The sequence below is a fragment of the Taudactylus pleione genome, unplaced genomic scaffold (genome assembly GCF_031769625.1).
Source record: "Taudactylus pleione unplaced genomic scaffold, aTauple2 ptg000174l, whole genome shotgun sequence".
Taxonomy (NCBI): domain Eukaryota; kingdom Metazoa; phylum Chordata; class Amphibia; order Anura; family Myobatrachidae; genus Taudactylus; species Taudactylus pleione.
In genome coordinates, this window is record NW_028284576.1 from 5,281,124 (window position 1) to 5,294,925 (window position 13,802).

The following is a 13,802-nucleotide window of genomic DNA, read 5'->3' on the forward strand; positions in this document are numbered from 1 at the left end:
CACATCTGGTGGCACTGTCCCAACTTACTTCCATTGTGAACAGAGATACATTGTCTTACTTACCTTTTCATAGGAATTTTAATGCCCAACTCCCTGTCATATTCCCTTTTATCTCATTATATTTCTGATATTCCTAAGTATACCCACAAATTTATAACACATATTTTGAGTGCTACCAAATGCCATATAGCTTTATATTGAAAAAACTCAGTTCCACCATTTTCTATCTTTATTATAAATACAATTTGGCACATCTATCATTGTGAATACATCAATAGAATTTTTCATAACACTGCAAATAAGTTCTCATATACTTGGATCCTTGGACTATCTGAAATCCAACTATTTCAACCCTTTTATAACTGGATTGATTTGCCCCCATCATGACTAAGATATTTTCACACCCTGACAAAATTCTCAATTCACAGGGTATAATCCTGTTATTTCTTACTTTGCACAAGTTCATATTATAGTGTCCATTTGTAAGAAATGATCCAAGTTAGAAACTTTTATGCAGTTTAAGTTCAGTTCTGCTGGTTCATCTTCCCTTACTGATAATATCCATTAGAAAGCACTTTCACGTGTCTCTGAGGCGCAATTGGTTAGCGAGTTCGGCTGTTAACAGAAAGGTTGGTAGTTCAAGACCACCCAGGGACGTGTTTAGTATTTGTTATTTTGTGGTATTTGACAAAATTTACCAGGCATTTGTCTTCATTTTATCTCAATACACAAACTTACATGGAAATTAACAGCTATGACTTTACTAACTCTACATCCATGGCTTTCCAGCTAGAGTTAGATAATACTAGAAAGAACTTTACAAATTGAAAACAAGTGATCAGTCCTAAGAAGACATAGAGAATAAGCTAAAAATTCACAGTGACTTATAGCCAGAAGAATAAGAAAAATGTATTAATATATAGCAGATACTGGGATCCACTGGGTTAATTCTGAGAAGTTGATTCAATTATTTAAAAAGGGAGTAAGTTAATCTTGCAACAGTATAGTAACACCAGTTACAGCAGTTGAAATTGGACCCCTAGCAAACCGATATCACTTTTTTATGTAGCATTATGTGGCTACAACAAATTGGTGCAAGTTTGGAGCTACCATAAGTGTAGCTTATAGTCAGTTACTCACATAAAATGTGGTGTATCAGCTATTTGAATCAACCCCAAATTGTTTGCATGTAATTTTCAAGACAACTATATGTAACTCAGTATTCCTCTGGGGCATCAGAAGAAAATAAAAACAGTGAAGAATTTTGGTCAGGAATGTTATTCTTCACTTGATATATTGCAGCAAATTTTGGTTCCAAAATCTTATCTGGAGAATGCGGACTGGATTACATTTAGAAATAACATCTCAAAAACATCCATTAGCCTCAAGTTTAGTGAAATCCCATTATTGTTGGTATTTAGTACCTTAATGATTTCATAAAATGTTTCCTTCTTTATCATCATTGTGTTGGAGACTTTGTGGGGCTGAGGAAACTGTCCCACATCTGGTGGCACTGTCCCAACTTACTTCCATTGTGGACAGAGATACATTGTCTTACTTACCTTCTCATAGGAATTTTAATGCCCAACTCCCTGTCATATTCCCTTTTATCTCATTATATTTCTGATATTCCTAAGTATACCCACAAATTTATAACACATATTTTGAGTGCTACCAAATGCCATATAGCTTTATATTGAAAAAACTCAGTTCCACCATTCTCTATCTTTATTATAAATACAATTTGGCACATCTATCATTGTGAATACATCAATAGAATTTTTCATAACACTGCAAATAAGTTCTCATATACTTGGGCCATTGGACTAACTGAAATCCCCCTATTTCAACCCTTTTATAACTGGATTGATTTGACCCCATCATGACTAAGATATTTTCACACCCTGACAAAATTCTCAATTCACAGGGTATAATCCTGTTATTTCTTACTTTGCACAAGTTCATATTATAGTGTCCATTTGTAAGAAATGATCCAAGTTAGAAACTTTTATGCAGTTTAAGTTCAGTTCTGCTGGTTCATCTTCCCTTACTGATAATATCCATTAGAAAGCACTTTCACGTGTCTCTGAGGCGCAATTGGTTAGCGCGTTCGGCTGTTAACCGAAAGGTTGGTAGTTCAAGACCACCCAGGGAAGTGTTTAGTATTTCTTATTTTGTGGTATTTGACAAAATTTACCAGGCCTTTGTCTTCACTTTACCTCAATACACAAACTTACATGGAAATTAACAGCTATGACTTTACTAACTCTACATCCATGGCTTTCCAGCTAGTGTTAGATAATACTAGAAAGAACTTTACAAATTGAAAACAAGTGATCAGTCCTAAGAAGATATAGAGAATAAGCTAAAAATCCACAGTGACTTTTAGCAAGAAGAATAAGAAAAATTTATTAATATGTACACGATACTGGGATCCACTGGGTTAATTCTGAGAAGTTGATTCAATAATTTACAAAGGGGGTAAGTTAACCTTGCAACAGTATAGTAACACCAGTTACAGCAGTTGAAATTGGACCCCTAGCAACCCAATATCACTTTTTTATGCAGCATTATGGGGCTACAACAAATTGCTGCAAGTTTGGAGCTACCATAAGTGTGGCTTATAGTCAGTTACTCACAGGAAATGTGGTGTATCAGCTCTTTGAATCAACCCCAAATTGTTTGCATGTAATTTTCAAGACAACTATATGTCACTCCGCATTCCTCTGGGGCATCAGAAGAAAATAAAAACAGTGAAGAATTTTGGTCTGGAATGTTATTCTTCACTTGATATATTGCAGCAAATTTTGGTTGCAAAATCTTATCTGGAGAATGCGGACTGGATTACATTTAGAAATAACATCTCAAAAACTTCCATTAGCCTCAAGTTTAGTGAAATCCCATTATCGTTGGTATTTAGTACCTTAATGATTTCATAAAATGTTTCCTTCTTTATCACCATTGTGTTGGAGACTTTGTGGGGCTGAGGAAACTGTCCCACATCTGGTGGCACTGTCCCAACTTACTTCCATTGTGGACAGAGATACATTGTCTTACTTACCTTCTCATCGGAATTTTAATGCCCAACTCCCTGTCATATTCCCTTTTATCTCATTATATTTCTGATATTCCTAAGTATACCCACAAATTTATAACACATATTTTGAGTGCTACCAAATGCCATATAGCTTTATATTGAAAAAACTCAGTTCCACCATTCTCTATCTTTATTATAAATACAATTTGGCACATCTATCATTGTGAATACATCAATAGAATTTTTCATAACACTGCAAATAAGTTCTCATATACTTGGGCCATTGGACTAACTGAAATCCCCCTATTTCAACCCTTTTATAACTGGATTGATTTGACCCCATCATGACTAAGATATTTTCACACCCTGACAAAATTCTCAATTCACAGGGTATAATCCTGTTATTTCTTACTTTGCACAAGTTCATATTATAGTGTCCATTTGTAAGAAATGATCCAAGTTAGAAACTTTTATGCAGTTTAAGTTCAGTTCTGCTGGTTCATCTTCCCTTACTGATAATATCCATTAGAAAGCACTTTCACGTGTCTCTGAGGCGCAATTGGTTAGCGCGTTCGGCTGTTAACCGAAAGGTTGGTAGTTCAAGACCACCCAGGGAAGTGTTTAGTATTTCTTATTTTGTGGTATTTGACAAAATTTACCAGGCCTTTGTCTTCACTTTACCTCAATACACAAACTTACATGGAAATTAACAGCTATGACTTTACTAACTCTACATCCATGGCTTTCCAGCTAGTGTTAGATAATACTAGAAAGAACTTTACAAATTGAAAACAAGTGATCAGTCCTAAGAAGATATAGAGAATAAGCTAAAAATCCACAGTGACTTTTAGCAAGAAGAATAAGAAAAATTTATTAATATGTACACGATACTGGGATCCACTGGGTTAATTCTGAGAAGTTGATTCAATCATTTACAAAGGGGGTAAGTTAACCTTGCAACAGTATAGTAACACCAGTTACAGCAGTTGAAATTGGACCCCTAGCAACCCAATATCACTTTTTTATGCAGCATTATGGGGCTACAACAAATTGCTGCAAGTTTGGAGCTACCATAAGTGTGGCTTATAGTCAGTTACTCACAGGAAATGTGGTGTATCAGCTCTTTGAATCAACCCCAAATTGTTTGCATGTAATTTTCAAGACAACTATATGTCACTCCGCATTCCTCTGGGGCATCAGAAGAAAATAAAAACAGTGAAGAATTTTGGTCTGGAATGTTATTCTTCACTTGATATATTGCAGCAAATTTTGGTTGCAAAATCTTATCTGGAGAATGCGGACTGGATTACATTTAGAAATAACATCTCAAAAACTTCCATTAGCCTCAAGTTTAGTGAAATCCCATTATCGTTGGTATTTAGTACCTTAATGATTTCATAAAATGTTTCCTTCTTTATCACCATTGTGTTGGAGACTTTGTGGGGCTGAGGAAACTGTCCCACATCTGGTGGCACTGTCCCAACTTACTTCCATTGTGGACAGAGATACATTGTCTTACTTACCTTCTCATCGGAATTTTAATGCCCAACTCCCTGTCATATTCCCTTTTATCTCATTATATTTCTGATATTCCTAAGTATACCCACAAATTTATAACACATATTTTGAGTGCTACCAAATGCCATATAGCTTTATATTGAAAAAACTCAGTTACACCATTCTCTATCTTTATTATAAATACAATTTGGCACATCTATCATTGTGAATACATCACCAGAATTTTTCATAACACTGCAAATAAGTTCTCATATACTTGGATCCTTGGACTAACTGAAATCCCCCTATTTCAACCCTTTTATAACTAAATTGATTCACCCCCATCACGACTAAGATATTTTCACACCCTGACAAAATTCTCAATTTACAGGGTATAATCCTGTTATTTCTTACTTTGCACATGTTCATATTATAGTGTACATTTGTAAGAAATGATCCAAGTTAGAAACTTTTAAACAGTTTAAGTTCAGTTCTGCTGGTTCATCTTCCCTTACTGATTATATCCATTAGAAAGCACTTTCACGTGTCTCTGTGGTGCAATTGGTTAGCGCGTTCGGCTGTTAACCGAAAGGTTGGTGGTTCCATCCCACCCAGGGACATGTTTAGTATTTGTTATTCTGTGGCAGGAGGATTCTGTATTTGACAAAAATTACCAGGCATTTGTATTCATTTTACCTCAATACACAAACTTAAATGGAAATTAACAGCTATGACTTTACTAACTCTACATCCATGGCTTTCCAGCTAGTGTTAGATAATACTAGAAAGAACTTTACAAATTGAACACAAGTGATCAGTCCTAAGAAGATATAGAGAATAAGCTAAAAATTCAAAGTGACTTTTAGCCAGAAGAATAATAAAAATTTATTAATATATACCAGATACTGGGATCCACTGGGTTAATTCTGAGAAGTTGATTCAATTATTTACAAAGGGGGTAAGTTAACCTTGCAACATTATAGTAACACCAGTTACAGCAGTTGAAATTGGACCCCTAGCAACCCGATATCACTTTTTTATGCAGCATTATGGGGTTACAACAAATTGGTGCAAGTTTGGAGCTACCATAAGTGAAGCCTATAGTCAGTTTCTCACAAGAAATGTGGTTTATCAGCTCTTTGAATCAACCCCAAATTGTTTGCATGTAATTTTCAAGACAACTATATGTAACTCAGCAGTCCTCAGGGGCATCAGAAGAAAATAAAAACAGTGAAGAATTTTGGTCAGGAATGTTATGTTTCACTTGATATATTGCAGCAAATTTTGGTTCCAAAATCTTATCTGGAGAATGCAGACTGGATTACATTTAGAAATAACATCTCAAAAACATCCATTAGCCTCAAGTTTAGTGAAATCCCATTATCGTTGGTATTTAGTACACTAATGATTTCATTAAATGTTTCCTTCTTTATCATCATTGTGTTGGAGACTTTGTGGGGCTGAGGAAACTGTCCCACATCTGGTGGCACTGTCCCAACTTACTTCCATTGTGGACAGAGATACATTGTCTTACTTACCTTCTCATCGGAATTTTAATGCCCAACTCCCTGTCATATTCCCTTTTATCTCATTATATTTCTGATATTCCTAAGTATACCCACAAATTTATAACACATATTTTAAGTGCTAGCAAATGCCATATAGCTTTATATTGAAAAAACTCAGTTCCACCATTCTCTATCTTTATTATAAATACAATTTGGCACATCTATCATTGTGAATACATAACCAGAATTTTTCATAACACTGCAAATAAGTTCTCATATACTTGGATCCTTTGACTAACTGAAATCCCCCTATTTCAACCCTTTTATAACTGGATTGATTCGCCCCCATCACGACTAAGATATTTTCACACCCTGACAAAATTCTCAATTTACAGGGTATAATCCTGTTATTTCTTACTTTGCACAAGTTCATATTATAGTGTCCATTTGTAAGAAATGATCCAAGTTAGAAACTTTTAAGCAGTTTAAGTTCAGTTCTGCTTGTTCATCTTCGCTTACTGATAATATCCGTTAGAAAGCACTTTCATGTGTCTCTGTGGCGCAATTGGTTAGCGCGTTCGGCTGTTATCTGAAAGGTTGGTGGTTCAAGCCCACCCAGGGACGTGTTTAGTATTTGTTATTCTGTGGAAGGAGGATTCTTTATTTGACGAAATTTACCAGACATTTGTCTTCATTTTACCTCAATACACAAACTTACATGGAAATTAACAGCTATGACTTTACTAACTCTACATCCATGGCTTTCCAACTAGTGTTAGATAATAATAGAAAGAACTTTACAAATTGAAAACAAGTGATCAGTCCTAAGAAGATATAGAGAATAAGCTAAAAATTCACAGTGACTTTTAGCCAGAAGATTAAGAAAAAATGTATTAATATATACCAGATACTGGGATAAACTGGGTTAATTCTGAGAAGTAGATTCAATTATTTACAAAGGGGGTAAGTTAACCTTGCAGCAGTATAGTAACACCAGTTACAGCAGTTGAAATTGGATGACTAGCAACCCGATATCACTTTTTTATACAGCATATGGTGCTACAACAAATTTTTGCAAGTTTGGAGCTACCATAAGTGTGGCTTATATATTCAGTTACTCACATTAAATGTGGTGTATCAGCTCTTTAAATCAACCCCAAATTGTTTGCATGTAATTTTCAAGACAACTATATGTAACTCTGCATTCCTCTGGGGCATCAGAAGAAAATAAAAACAGTGAAGAATTTTGGTCAGGAATGTTATTCTTCACTTGATATATTGCAGCAAATTTTGGATCCAAAATATTATCTGGAGAATGCGGGCATCGATCCCACTACCTCTCGCATGCTAAGCTAGCACTCTACCATTTGAGCTAATTCCCCTTTGATGTTAAAAGCATTTACACCACTCACACCAAGACGACTGGATTACATTTAGAGATAACATCTCAAAAACATCCATTAGCCTCAAGTTTAGTGAAATCCCATTATCGTTGGTATTTAGTACCTTAATGATTTCATAAAATGTTTCCTTCTTTATCACCATTGTGTTGGAGACTTTGCGGGGCTGAGGAAACTGTCCCACATCTGGTGGCACTGTCCCAACTTACTTCCATTGTGGACAGAGATACATTGTCTTACTTAACTTGTCATTGGAATTTTAATGCCCAACTCCCTGTCATATTCCCTTTTATCTCATTATATTTTTGATATTGTAAGAAATGATCCAAGTTAGAAACTTTTATGCAGTTTAAGTTCAGTTCTGCTGGTTCATCTTCCCTTACTGATAATATCCATTAGAAAGCACTTTCACGTGTCTCTGTGGCGCAATTGGTTAGCGCATTCGGCTGTTATCTGAAAGGTTGGTAGTTCAAGGCCACCCATGGACGTGTTTAGTATTTGTTATTTTGTGGTATTAGACAAAATTTACCAGGCATTTGTCTTCATTTTACCTCAATACTTAAACTTACATGGAAATTAACAGCTATGACTTTACTAACTCTACATCCATGGCTTTCCAGCTAGTGTTAGATAATACTAGAAAGAACTTTACAAATTGAAAACAAGTGATCAGTCCTAAGAAGATATAGAGAATAAGCTAAAAATTCACAGTGACTTTTAGCCAGAAGAATAAGAAAAATGTATTAATATATACCAGATACTGGGATCCACTGGGTTAATTCTGAGAAGTTGATTCAATTATTTAAAAAGGGAGTAAGTTAATCTTGCAACAGTATAGTAACACAAGTTACAGCAGTTGAAATTGGACCCCTAGCAATCCGATATCACTTTTTTATGTAGCATTATGGGGCTACAACAAATTGGTGCAAGTTTGGAGCTACCATAAGTGTAGCTTATAGTCAGTTACTCACAGGAAATGTTGTGTATCAGCTCTTTGAATCAACCCCAAATTGTTTGCATGTAATTTTCAAGACAACTATATGTAACTCAGCATTCCTCTGGGGCATCAGAAGAAAATAAAAACAGTGAAGAATTTTGGTCAGGAATGTTATTCTTCACTTGATATATTGCAGCAAATTTTGGTTCCAAAATCTTATCTGGAGAATGCGGACTGGATTACATTTAGAAATAACATCTCAAAAACATCCATTAGCCTCAAGTTTAGTGAAATCACATTATAGCTGGTATTTAGTACCTTAATGATTTCATAAAATGTTTCCTTCTTTATCACCATTGTGTTGGAGACTTTGTGGGCCTGAGGAAACTGTCCCACATCTGGTGGCACTGTCCCAACTTACTTCCATTGTGGACAGAATTACATTGTCTTACTTACCTTTTCATTGGAATTTTAATGCCCAACTCCCTGTCATATTCCCTTTTATCTCATTATATTTCTGATATTCCTAAGTTTACCCACAAATTTATAACACATATTTTAAGTGCTAGCAAATGCCATATAGCTTTATATTGAAAAAACTCAGTACCACCATTCTCTATCTTTATTATAAATACAATTTGGCACATCTATCATTGTGAATACATCACCAGAATTTTTCAAAACACTGCAAATAAGTTCTCATATACTTGGATCCTTGGACTAACTGAAATCCCCCTATTTCAACCCTTTTATAACTGGATTGATTCGCCTCCATCATGACTAAGATATTTTCACACCCTGACAAAATTCTCAATTCACAGGGTATAATCCTGTTATTTCTTACTTTGCACAAGTTCATATTATAGTGTCCATTTGTAAGAAATGATCCAAGTTAGAAACTTTTAAGTAGTTTAAGTTCAGTTCTGCTGGTTCATCTTCGCTTACTGATAATATCCATTAGAAAGCACTTTCATGTGACTCTGTGGCGCAATTGGTTAGCGCGTTCGGCTGTTAACTGAAAGGTTAGTAGTTCAAGACCACCCAGGGATGTGTTTAGTATTTGTTATTTTGTGGTATTAGACAAAATTTACCAGGCATTTGTCTTCATTTTACCTCAATACACAAACTTACATGGAAATTAACAGCTATGACTTTACTAACTCTACATCCATGGCTTTCGAGCTAGTGTTAGATAATACTAGAAAGAACTTTACAAATTGAAAACAATTGATCAGTTCTAAGAAGATATAGAGAATAAGCTAAAAATTCACAGTGACTTTTAGCCAGAAGAATAAGAAAAATTTATTAATATATACCAGATACTGGGATCCACTGGGTTAATTCTGAGAAGTGGATTCAATTATTTAAAAAGGGGGTAAGTTACCTTGCAAATGTCTAGTAATACCAGTTACAGCAGTTGAAATTGGACCCCTAGTAACACCATATCACTTTTTTATGCAGCATTATGGGGCTACAACAAATTGGTGCAAGTTTGGAGCTACCATAAGTGTGGCTTATAGTCAGTTACTCACAGGAAATGTGGTGTATCAGCTCTTTGACTCAACCCCAAATTGTTTGCATGTAATTTTCAAGACAACAATATGTCACTCCGCATTCCTCTGGGGCATCAGATGAAAATAAAAACAGTGAAAAATTTTGGTCTGGAATGTTATTCTTCACTTGATATATTGCAGCAAATTTTGGTTGCAAAATCTTATCTGGAGAATGCAGACTGGATTACATTTAGAAATAACATCTCAAAAACTTCCATTAGCCTCAAGTTTAGTGAAATCCCATTATCGTTGGTATTTAGTACCTTAATGATTTCATAAAATGTTTCCTTCTTTATCACCATTGTGTTGGAGACTTTGTGGGGCTGAGGAAACTGTCTCACATCTGGTGGCACTGTCCCAACTTACTTCCATTGTGGACAGAGATACATTGTCTTACTTACCTTCTCATCGGAATTTTAATGCCCAACTCCCTGTCATATTCCCTTTTATCTCATTATATTTCTGATATTCCTAAGTATACCCACAAATTTATAACACATATTTTAAGTGCTAGCAAATGCCATATAGCTTTATATTGAAAAAACTCAGTTCCACCATTCTCTATCTTTATTATAAATACAATTTGGCACATCTATCATTGTGAATACATCACCAGAATTTTTCATAACACTGCAAATAAGTTCTCATATACTTGGATCCTTGGACTAACTGAAATCCCCCTATTTCAACCCTTTTATAACAGGATTGATTCGCCCCCATCATGACTAAGATATTTTCACACCCTGACAAAATTCTCAATTCACAGGGTATAATCCTGTTATTTCTTACTTTGCACAAGTTCATATTATAGTGTCCATTTGTAAGAAATGATCCATGTTAGAAACTTTTAAGTAGTTTAAGTTCAGTTCTGCTGGTTCATCTTCGCTTACTGATAATATCCATTAGAAAGCACTTTCATGTGTCTCTGTGGCGCAATTGGTTAGCGCGTTCGGCTGTTAACTGAAAGGTTGGTGGTTCAAGCCCACCCAGGGACGTGTGTAGTATTTGTTATTATGTGGCTGGAGGATTATATTTTTGACAAAATTTCCATGGCATTTGTCATCATTTTACCTCAATACACAAACTTACATGGAAATTAACAGCTATGACTTTACTAACTCTACATCCATGGCTTTCCAGCTAGTGTTAGATAATACTAGAAAGAACTTTACAAATTGAAAACAATTGATCAGTTCTAAGAAGATATAGAGAATAAGCTAAAAATTCACAGTGACTTTTATCCAGAAGAATAAGAAAAATTTATTAATATATACCAGATACTGGGATCCACTGGGTTAATTCTGAGAAGTGGATTCAATTATTTAAAAAGGGGGTAAGTTACCTTGCAAATGTCTAGTAATACCAGTTACAGCAGTTGAAATTGGACCCCTAGTAACACCATATCACTTTTTTATGCAGCATTATGGGGCTACAACAAATTGGTGCAAGTTTGGAGCTACCATAAGTGTGGCTTATAGTCAGTTACTCACAGGAAATGTGGTGTATCAGCTCTTTGAATCAACCGCAAATTGTTTGCATGTAATTTTCAAGACAACTATATGTCACTCCGCATTCCTCTGGGGCATCAGAAGAAAATAAAAACAGTGAAGAATTTTGGTCAGGAATGTTATTCTTCACTTGATATATTGCAGCAAATTTTGGTTCCAAAATATTATCTGGAGAATGCGGGAATCGATCCCACTAGCTCTCGCATGCTAAGCGAGCACTCTATCATTTGAGCTAATTCCCTTTGATGTTAAAAGCATTTACACCACTCACACCAAGAGGACTGGAGTACATTTAGAGATAACATCTCAAAAACATCCATTAGCCTCAAGTTTAGTGAAATCCCATTATCGTTGGTATTTAGTACCTTAATGATTTCATAAAATGTTTCCTTCTTTATCACCATTGTGTTGGAGACTTTGTGGGGCTGAGGAAACTGTCCCACATCTGGTGGCACTGTCCCAACTTACTTCCATTGTGGACAGAGATACATTGTCTTACTTACCTTCTCATTGGAATTTTAATGCCCAACTCCCTGTCATATTCCCTTTTATCTCATTATATTTTTGATATTGTAAGAAATGATCCAAGTTAGAAACTTTTATGCAGTTTAAGTTCAGTTCTGCTGGTTCATCTTCCCTTACTGATAATATCCATTAGAAAGCAATTTCACGTGTCTCTGTGGCGCAATTGGTTAGCGCGTTCGGCTGTTAACCTGAAAGGTTGGTAGTTCAAGACCACCCAGGGACGTGTTTAGTATTTGTTATTTTGTGGTATTAGACAAAATTTACCTGGTATTTGTCTTCATTTTACCTCAATACACAAACTTACATGGAAATTAACAGCTATGACTTTACTAACTCTACATCCATGGCTTTCCAGCTAGTGTTAGATAATACTAGAAAGAACTTTACAAATTGAAAACAAGTGATCAGTCCTAAGAAGATATAGAGAATAAGCTAAAAATTCACAGTGACTTTTAGCCAGAAGAATAAGAAAAATGTATTAATATATACCAGATACTGGGATCCACTGGGTTAATTCTGAGAAGTTGATTCAATTATTTAAAAAGGGAGTAAGTTAATCTTGCAACAGTATAGTAACACAAGTTACAGCAGTTGAAATTGGACCCCTAGCAATCCGATATCCCTTTTTTATGTAGCATTATGGGGCTACAACAAATTGGTGCAAGTTTGGAGCTACCATAAGTGTAGCTTATAGTCAGTTACTCACAGGAAATGTGGTGTATCAGCTCTTTGAATCATCCCCAAATTGTTTGCATGTAATTTTCAAGACAACTATATGTAACTCAGCATTCCTCTGGGGCATCAGAAAAAAATAAAAACAGTGAAGAATTTTGGTCAGGAATGTTATTCTTCACTTGATATATTGAATCAAATTTTGGTTCCAAAATCTTATCTGGAGAATGCGGACTGGATTACATTTAAAAATAACATCTCAAAAACATCCATTAGCCTCAAGTTTAGTGAAATCCCATTATCGTTGGTATTTAGTACCTTAATGATTTCATAAAATGTTTCCTTCTTTATCACCATTGTGTTGGAGACTTTGTGGGGCTGAGGAAACTGTCCCACATCTGGTGGCACTGTCCCGACTTACTTCAATTGTGGACAGAGATACATTGTCTTACTTACCTTCTCATCGGAATTTTAATGCCCAACTCCCTGTCATATTCCCTTTTATCTCATTATATTTCTGATATTCCTAAGTATACCCACAAATTTATAACACATATTTTGAGTGCTACCAAATGCCATATAGCTTTATTTTGAAAAAACTCAGTTCCACCATTCTCGATCTTTATTAAAAATACAATTTGGCACATCTATCATTATGAATACATCACCAGTATTTTTCATAACACTGCAAATAAGTTCTCATATACTAGGATCCTTGGACTAACTGAAATCCCCCTATTTCAACCCTTTTATAACTAAATTGATTCACCCCCATCATGACTAAGATATTTTGACACCCTGACAAAATTCTCAATTCACAGGGAATAATCCTGTTATTTCTTACTTTGCACATGTTCATATTATAGTGTACATTTGTAAGAAATGATCCAAGTTAGAAACTTTTAAACAGTTTAAGTTCAGTTCTGCTGGTTCATCTTCTCTTACTGATTATATCCATTAGAAAGCACTTTCACGTGTCTCTGTGGTGCAATTGGTTAGCGCGTTCGGCTGTTAACCAAAAGGTTGGTGGTTCCATCCCACCCAGTGACATGTTTAGTATTTGTTATTCTGTGGCAGGAGGATTCTGTATTTGACAAAAATTACCAGGCATTTGTATTCATTTTACCTCAATACACAAACTTACATGGAAATTAACAGCTATGAC

General features: G+C 35.2%; 3 non-coding genes across 3 annotated transcripts; all 3 read left to right on the plus strand.

The window, feature by feature from the left end:
- Nucleotides 1–5,080: 5,080 nt before the first annotated feature.
- Nucleotides 5,081–5,154, plus strand: TRNAN-GUU (transfer RNA asparagine (anticodon GUU)). Its single transcript has one exon. It is a non-coding gene; the product is annotated as a tRNA-Asn (tRNA).
- A 1,438-nt stretch (nt 5,155–6,592) lies between these two features.
- On the plus strand, nt 6,593–6,666 carry TRNAN-GUU (transfer RNA asparagine (anticodon GUU)). Its single transcript has one exon. It is a non-coding gene; the product is annotated as a tRNA-Asn (tRNA).
- Nucleotides 6,667–10,853: 4,187 nt separating this feature from the next.
- TRNAN-GUU (transfer RNA asparagine (anticodon GUU)) lies at nt 10,854–10,927 on the plus strand. The gene has a single exon. It is a non-coding gene; the product is annotated as a tRNA-Asn (tRNA).
- Nucleotides 10,928–13,802: the final 2,875 nt, after the last annotated feature.